Source organism: Hibiscus syriacus, unplaced genomic scaffold (assembly GCF_006381635.1).
Source record: "Hibiscus syriacus cultivar Baekdansim isolate YM2019G1 unplaced genomic scaffold, ASM638163v2 tig00116965_pilon, whole genome shotgun sequence".
Taxonomy (NCBI): Eukaryota; Viridiplantae; Streptophyta; class Magnoliopsida; order Malvales; family Malvaceae; genus Hibiscus; species Hibiscus syriacus.
The window spans coordinates 3,304,645-3,313,752 of NW_024063490.1; the positions used below are offsets into that span (position 1 = coordinate 3,304,645).

Here is a 9,108-nt window from a genome sequence, read left to right on the forward strand (position 1 = left end):
ATCTTCCTCCACTCCGTTGACGAAAGTAACAGTGATTTGGGGAGGGTGATCATCCGTACGGCGCTTGACCTGGAATTGGCAGGCGGGGTTGGACTATTTGGCTTGGCGGGCCTTGCACTGGGCTAAGAACTCCATGCATGAAGCTATACGTGGGTCCAGTGCATTGAACTCGATTTTTACTTTCGACAGAAACTTCAACATCTTCTTCCTTGTGTCTTTCCAGAGCTGGATTGTTTTGCTACCTCTGCTTTTTGAAAGCACTAACCCAGTTCCAACTTCCAAGGGAAAGGGGAACCTCTACTTATGTCATTTACTCTCATATAGTTTGTCTTTTGGGCTCTCTCTGGCCTTGTTTTAGTTTAAGCGATTCAAGGGACCTTGACAAAATCATAAATATATTTTTAAATAAATAAAAATAATTACAAACAATCTATAAACCATAAATCTGGCAAATTTGGTCACATGTTATTTTGGGGAAAATGAACTTTTTCGTATGAGAGGTTAAGGTGATTATTTTTTTAATATAAGGTGAATACTATAGTATTTAATAGAATATGTTCATAAGATTCGATGATTTTTAGAAGACGCTCAATTTTTTGGGAAAGATGTAGTTTTGTAGGCATGTATAAAACTTAGAGAAGACCTCGTGTCTTCTAGGCGTCTTTAAAAAATCGTTAAGTCTTCTGAACGTCTTTCATGAAACACTGGAACTAGTGACAGATTCAAAATTATAAAACTGGAAGTAGAGGCAGAAAAGAAGTTGGGCGCTAATGAGTGAAATAAAAGAAATAGAAGAGAGGAGAAGAGAAGAGAAGTGGAACCTTTGTTGCAGTTTTCTTCATTATTGATTTGTACCCCTCCTTATCAATTTTTCTTGCCTTATAAAGGGGCATTAACAATGATGCAACATAATCAACAACGGCCTGTTTAATCCGATCAGCTCCACGGGGATGATTTTCGAACCGTTCCTTGTTTACAGATACTTGGGAGATGGAGCTCTCATTAGCTCGTCCATCATGCTTCCAGGTTGGTTGCCTTGAACTAGTATTTGAATCTTCCTCATCTTTGAAATTTGTAGGGTGGAAGAAATCTGGATCAGCAGCTGCTGCTTGAGACTGCCATCTCTCAATGGCATGATAATCCTTTATCCCCCCACTACCAGCAGAATCAACCCATGCTTTTACGAAGATACTACTTTCCACAGCCAAACTTTCTCCAGAATGCTCTCTAAGTTCCAAGTGGCTCTTCTGAGAAAGGTTATCTGCATACATTCCAGAACTGTCAATGTTAACACAAGCCGCAGAGAAATCAACAGACCAGTCCCTAACTCTGCAGTTCCTAGAGTCTATTTCTGACATACAATCTTGTCTACCTAAAACACCACCAGGCCATTTCCCTTCATCCATTTGTGCATATTGCTCCCTTCTGGCAAACTTGTGAAAAGAAGGAATCTTAGGAAGCTGCAGCAACTTGTTGCAGTTGGCTTCTGTGGATGCAAGAGCCTGCGGAGTACAATTGTTAATCTCCTTAGGAACACAAGTCAATGACCATAGTAGAAAAGAAAGAAGGATTTTTTTTAATGAAGAAAAAAATACATTGAAATTAATGCTCGTTACTATCACAAGTTATCCAAATTTGAGCAATCTAATGATAGCAACCTGGTCAGAAGTTAAAAAGAAGCATTCATTCAATTCTTTCACAAAGCAAAACCTTCACAAAACATTCTTAAAAGAGATTGGAATTGCTGCACCCTTTTGACTTTTTCAGAGAATGTTGGTCAAGGAACTCCTCCACTTGTTGAGTTAAAGGCTATTAAAAGAGGCATTGAAATATTTTTGTCATCACGTTGGGAATCTGTTGGTAGGTTGATCGTTGAGAGTGATTGTAAGTCTGCAGTGAAATGGATTCAGGCCTCGGGTTTGGCTCCTGTTTTCTTATCATCTATTGTTTATCAGATTTCGACTCTCATCACTGGTAAGGTACATTCAGTGAGGTTGATTCCAAGAGCGTGTAATGGGGAGGCAGACAATCTAGCTAAGAGGGGGATAGGTTGATTGTTACGATTCAACTGTGGTTTTCTGGTCTACAGTGAAGACTTTTATGGCAGGGGGTGTTTTTAAGTTTTATGTACTGTTATTGGTGTATTGGTTGTATCTTATGTAATGGTTGTATCTTATGTAATTTTTCATTATTAATAAAATCCAAGGCACTCTTTTCCTCCTTCCGCTGATTAAGGAGCTTATTATCAAGCTCCTTAATCAAGAAGGGGGTTTTTAACGAGGCCTTCCATTCCTACCAAAAAAAAAAGGAAACAAGGCAAACATCAAAAGGAACAAATAAAGATTTCAACATTGTGGCATCCAAGTAACAGTTGTTTAAGGACAATGAACAAATATAGATATGTAACTAGATACGGTAAAAGAAAACATACTTCTGCAGCTGCTTTTGCTGCAGCTCGGGCAGCTGCTTCAGCAGCAAAGGCAGCTAGCTCTTCCTCTGATATCCCCTGGTTAACAGCTTCCACCTCCATATCAACTGATTTTCCATTCTCATTCATTGTGAAAGCATACTGGTTTCCGGCAGAGAAAGTGTCCTGCAAGATTGCTTTATTCTCGGAAGCACCATGTCGTGAATATAGAGGTGGCTTTCCTGAAGCTGGATCTTTAAGGAACTTTCTCTTTGAAGAAGCATTTCCCTTACGGAAGACTTCAAGCCAAACACTAACCAGCTGGCTTGCTATAGCACGTATGTCACGACTTGTATGCACACAAATTTTTTCCTTTACAGTTTTCCCTATGCCTAAAAACAATTATTAGTAAAAATGTCATCTTAGCCAATTTCATTCAACACATACTACTTCATGGAAAAGGGGAACATAAATTCACATACAAACAAACACTTCATATGTACCAAGCAAGCACATTGCGGATAAAATATACATGATAGCACAACATAAACAAGTACCTGAGGAACGAACCGCGAGTAGATCAGTTGAAACAAGAACAAGAAGACGAACACAATGGCGCAACAATTGAGTCCCATCTTTCCCCATTGAATCCTATAATTTTCATTGTGAACACAATAAACGTTAAAGCCAATATTTAATGCCGCTAAATCTATGCATTACTAGAATAAATCCATATTTGGACACAAGGATAGATAATAAATCGTGAAAAGAAATGATACCAGCATCCATGAGTTCAATGTAGTAAGCCCTTCCTTTGTCCCAGCAAAGAATTTCAAGGATTCAACTGGGAGAGCCAACAACTTTTTGGCCAGATGCAATCGTCCTGCATTGGTTTTCACATTAAAGAACATGTCCCGTAGCAAGGCTTCCCTGCTCAAAACCCGAGCTCGATCCAAAGAATTTTTGTACAACACATTGGAAAGTTCAACTGCTTCAAGTCTCTTAATTATGTCCCTAACTTCATCCCTTCCTGATTCTGATTGTCTCAGTGCAGCCTCCATTGCCTCTACTTCGGCTGTATAATCATTTCCAGTGGTAAATATGTCAATTAATCGCACGGCTTCCCGAAGTCCACTTAACATTGCACCACCAACCGTGTCAGGATGCTCCTTACAGGTAGCTTCTCCAGCAAAAAACAAGCAGTTCTCAACAGGCCTGCCCAAAATATCATAGTCCTCTCCAGATGCACCAATGGCAACAAAGGAGTAAGCACCATAGCTGAAAGGATCCCTGCCCCAATCAGTCACAACTGAGGCAACAGGATCAGGAACTGAAGCCTCTCCAAAAAGTTTACGGAGAATAATTACAGCATGGTTAACATGATCTGATGAGCTCATACTTTGACCATCAATAGCTGCCTTACCAGCCACTAAGCCTATAAGAACAGGAGTGCCGACAGTTTTCCGTACATTCCAAAACATAAAGCAATGGCCTCTACTATCTGTTTCCTCAGCAACTCCAAAGTAATCCACAGAATCATCCCAATACACTTCTGGGAATTCCAAAACAACTTTATTGAGTACTCCAAAACCAAGCCGTTGTATGGAAGATTGTTTCCATTGGGGCAATGGCGGAGAAAATTTTATGACCCCTGCTTTCAAGCAGCCAAGTGGCACGGTGATGAGCACAGCATCCCCTGAAAACTCACTGCCATTTGATGTGGAAACTTTTACCTGCCTATGATAACTATTATCCATCCCAGTGTCCTTTGTGTTGTATGAAATATTTGTAACCACATGGTTCAAGTGGACTAGAAGTCCTTCTCCAAGAGCCTCAACCGCCTTACCGTAACCCCCTTTAATCATACAATGGGCTCCAAATCCACCATAAACATCATCTTGAATCCAGTTGGGAAGAGACACTTCCTTAAGCGAAGCAGCACAGCCATACTCCAAGTGGGCATAGTGCCAATTCATAACCCTTCTCTCAAGGGGACTCAAAAGCTCCTCTTCAGAACATTTTTTTTCAAAAAAAAAATCCAGAGACATTGTTTGCTTTGGAATTATAGAAAGCATTCTCTGAAGAATGTGATTCTTCTTCTTCAATATCTGCTCCTATTTCTTCCATACGATGCCTTTTTAGGGCATATTCTAAACCATCCTCAAGAGACATAGTCATTGCTTTTTGACCTTTTTGACCAACAAGAAACACCATGTCATCAAGAAGACTATTGTATTCAGCTTCCAAAGCATCATCTAGATCAGCAGGAACCTTTTGACCAGATAAAATGTCATAAAGAGGACAGGAACTATTCAATACAGTCAACTCTAACCCCAACTGTGAACAAATCAATGAGGAAGGATCTGGTCTTCTATTAGTTGATACATCAGCCTCAACTCCAGTAATAATGCTAGCCCCAAGATCCACAGGCACAGAAAGAGAGGAGCAATCAGTATAAACACGACCTCCTATCCTATCCCTAGCCTCAAGTACAACTACAGAAAATCCCTGACGTTTTAAGTGGCGTGCAGCAGTCAATCCAGCAGGACCAGCTCCAACAACTACGATGTTCTTTCTGGCCTCTGAACCACCCTCTAGGTGATGTTTCCCATCAGGATTATCATAAGTTGCAGACTGAACGTACTGTGAGTCATTCCTTTCTTCTGAAGTTACTACAGGGGCTATTCCCATGTCAGTTGCACCACAAGATTGATCAGCACTTAGAACCTCCGAATTAATTAATCCAGGGTGTAGTTTCTCACTAATGCTGCCATTTTGCTGGGAACTATCACTTGGGCATTCCTCTTGTTCTTTTACATAACGTAATTCTGGTGTTATTATGGCTTCAGATGTCTGGTTTTGATCATCAACTATAGCACCACTATTTGCATCCATAGAAGCCTCAGAATTCTTGACCTGAACAAGGATAAAGGCAACACCATCCTCTGATTCGGTATTAAAGGCCATAGAATTACCGTCATCTTTTCTTTCCTTGAGATGTTTGTCGTTGGCATTAACACTACATTCCACCTTCTCTTTCTTTGAAGCAATTCCAAAGTTTATGTAAGACTGCAAAGAGGAGGTCATCCAATTTTCAAGATCAATATAATGTACCAAGTACTAGAAATTCAGGGGGAAAATTATCCACTAATAAACACATATGACAAATTTTCATTCATTTGAGAGTAATCACTTACACCCTGATCAAGAAATGTATATATCTCCCTAATTAGGGAAGCTCGAGGTGGTTCACCCTCTGAAGGAGTGTCACTAACACCGCAGTCAACAAGAGGCAAAATGTGGTTAACATCTTTACTCCAAAGACCTAAGATATGATTCCTGCAGCAGTATGTGATTAAATTCCATTGAGAAGAATAGAACTTTCTGAAATAGAAAATTTTGAAGGCAGCAAATTGGAAACTGGCAATCCTATCAACTCCTATCAAAGAAAGTAACCGAATACAAATCCTTAAATTTTATGACTAATTATAAGTTGAGACTTGAGATGCCAAACCAGATCATAAAAATTACTACAAAAGATGCTACCTGGCAGGCTGGCACACAAGGTCACAAGGAAATTAATCACTGTAGTTTATAGTTTAAAACATAAACAGAATGGGAGCACAAAAAGAAACCCATACTCAAAAGCATTCATAATAATAATAAATAGTAAATAAAACCATATGCATATTCACAAACCTGCATTCCAAATATTCCTGTACCCCACCTCTACACTTCAAGACCTCCTTAAATTTGATCTTCTCAACAGGTCCCACGGCACGAGCTTTCAGTCCAGATGATACTGCTGCCTCATTAAACTTCTCTCTTGCTTTAAAGGAACGATCACTGTCTGCGAACTGTTGATTTTCAAAAAGACCTTGCTCACTTAACAAATTCTCCCAGTCAGTATCCCCTTCATAAGCCATATCTCCATGTCTACGCTTACAACTGATGACTTACTGTCATTGATATCAGAACTAGGAAGAGAGACATCATCTTCATGGTAACTTTCATTTTCATCAGGCGTAGATGTGGGAGAATCAACATTGGCCCCATGGCATGCATCTTCAGATGGTTGATGCAAACCTGAGTTGCACCTCTGAATGGAAGCCACAAGGTGATTTGGATGAACAGAGGTTTCTAAAGTGTTGTCCTCAGCAAAAGTATTTGGAATGTGTCTGCAAGTCCCCTCCATCTTCAGTGAATAAACAACAGACAGAGAAGCATGTTGAGTTTGTTGTGAACCTTCACGTTCTGGATTACTCTGGTCAACTGCTGGACAATTGTCCCTGAGCTCAATGTTGGAATGCAAATATATGCCCTTGTCACAAACTTTATGTGATATAAATGAATCTTCTGTAGGACCCTTTTGAACATTTAAGTCACCTGGTTCCAATATGCTATCTTGTTGACAAACACCATGGTCAAGTCTTTGATTCTCAGCGGTGCTGCATTCTTTGGAGGATGAATGCGGAAAACTTGAAGCAGAAACTGAATAAGAATTATCAACAGAATTTCTGCTAGGATTCTTAGAAGTAGAAGCATGATGATCAGCCTCGCGATTCTGTTTCAAACTCAAATTTGGGCGAGATTTCCTTACTGAACCAGATTGTGCCTTGCAAGAAACCTCTGCCAATTGTTCTTTCAACTTCTCATCCAAATGATGAATCGAGCCAACCCCAGGCCACAAGCCTTCCTCATTATGATCTTTCTCAAACTTAGCACCGGATTCATGATCAGCCTCAATGGACTTTGCTTTTGAATTAATCTTGGATCTCCTTACTTTCCCTGCATGCTTTCTTTTGACACCTCTATTGGTAGCCATATCAGACTTGTCTTCACCAATACCCAAATCTACCACACCAGTCTTTGACGCAGATTTCCCATCCAAAACTCCATCACCCTCCACAGATTCATTTAAAGAATAACTCCTTACCCTCATTGCTTCCAGATCAATATCTTTCTTAGGATCCTTTAACTTCTTTCTAAAGCTCGCCAATGTATCATTCATTCCCCCAAAATCCTCCTCATCCTTGCCCACACTTTTACCTGCCTTAACTTCATCCTTATGGCACTTCCTGGCACTGCCTTCCAATCCAGCCTTAACCTTTTTAGGCTTCTTAGGTTTTCTTAACTTCAACAAAGACAAAATGGGCTCGTCATCATCTTTATCAACACCAACTTGTGCTACTGTGACCTTTAATCTTTTCATAGAGCCCCCATCACCATCCATTTTCTTCTTCCTAAGTTTCAACGAAATTGGTGATGAAACCTTTTCTAACCCTAGTTCAACATCATTCCCCAAATCAAATTGCAGTTGTTGACCTGCCTTCGAGTTTGAACGATCATCAGTTTCCATCTTTCAATAACCAAAAATCCGAAGCTCATAATTTCGAATAAAAAGATTCCTACGTTCAGACAGCTAAAGCCATAAGACAACCGAAATTTCCAAGCCTCATCAAATCCTAAAATATTCACCAAAAATAATTTTCTATTCACAGCTAAAATTGATGAACTGTCTTCCAATAAATGAGTTTTTAGACAAGGTATCGTCAATATCTTGGTCCTACTCTCCCTCTACTGCACAGAATCCGATTAGGGAATAAGATTTCGAAAAGGAGATGAAAAAAATAGGGTTTTGAAAATAAACATTAAGGCCTGAAGGAAGAAGGTAAAAGATGGAGAGATTAGGAATAAAGCAGACTTGAGAGGAGGAAAAAGCAGTGAAAACGGTGGCGTTACTGGAATTTGTCGAGGATACTGAGAGGGGCACGTCAGCGTCGGTGTTGCTGAAATTTAGAGGGCCATCCTCCTATATATCACCGCCACAATTAGGTTGTTCATTTAGTTAATTCGATGGCTGAGTCGATCGAATTAGTATTAATCGAAATATTTGAATATTTTTTAACTGTTAATTAAATTAATTTTTTTTAAAAAAATATTAATCAAACCGAATAAATTTCGGTTAATTTTTGAATTAATCAAAAATTTTAAATTTTTTTAATTTATATAAAAATTAAATATTTTATAATTCAAAAACATATTATAATTAATTTAAATAATATATAATTATAAATTTTTTAATTAATTAATATTGATATAGGTTTAAAAGTTATTAGATCTTAAATTATTAATTGGGTTTTAAATTATTTGAACTGAACTCGTATGTTATATATAATATATTTAATATTTTTTAATTTAGAAAAACAGTTTACAATTAATTTAAATAATATATAATTACAAAATAAAAATTTTATATAAATTTTTTAATTAATTAATATTGATTTAGGTTTAAAAGTTATTGGATCATAAATTATTAATTGGGTTTTAAATGGTTTGGGTTAAGTCCGTATGTTATATATAATATATTTAATATTTTTTAATTTAGAAAAACAGTTTACAATTAATTTAAATAATATATAATTATAAAATAAAAAATTTATATAAATTTTTTAATTAATTAATATTGATTTAGGTTTAAAAGTTATTGATCTTAAATTATTAATTGGGTTTTAAATGGTTTGGGCTGAGCTCATATGTTATATATAATATATTTAATATTTAAAATTTTATTTCGGTTAATTAACCGATTTTGAATCGAATTAACCATTAACTGAATACCCAAAAAAACCTTAATCGTTCCCCAACCGAACTGATTCGGTGGCTGACCGAATTAACCGAATTAATTCGATTCGGTCGGT

At 37.7% G+C, this 9,108-nt stretch overlaps 1 pseudogene; it reads right to left on the minus strand.

Annotated features, from left to right (window-relative positions):
- Positions 1–209: 209 nt before the first annotated feature.
- Positions 210–8,181, minus strand: LOC120191253 (annotated as a pseudogene).
- Between the last annotated feature and the right edge of the window lie 927 nt (positions 8,182–9,108).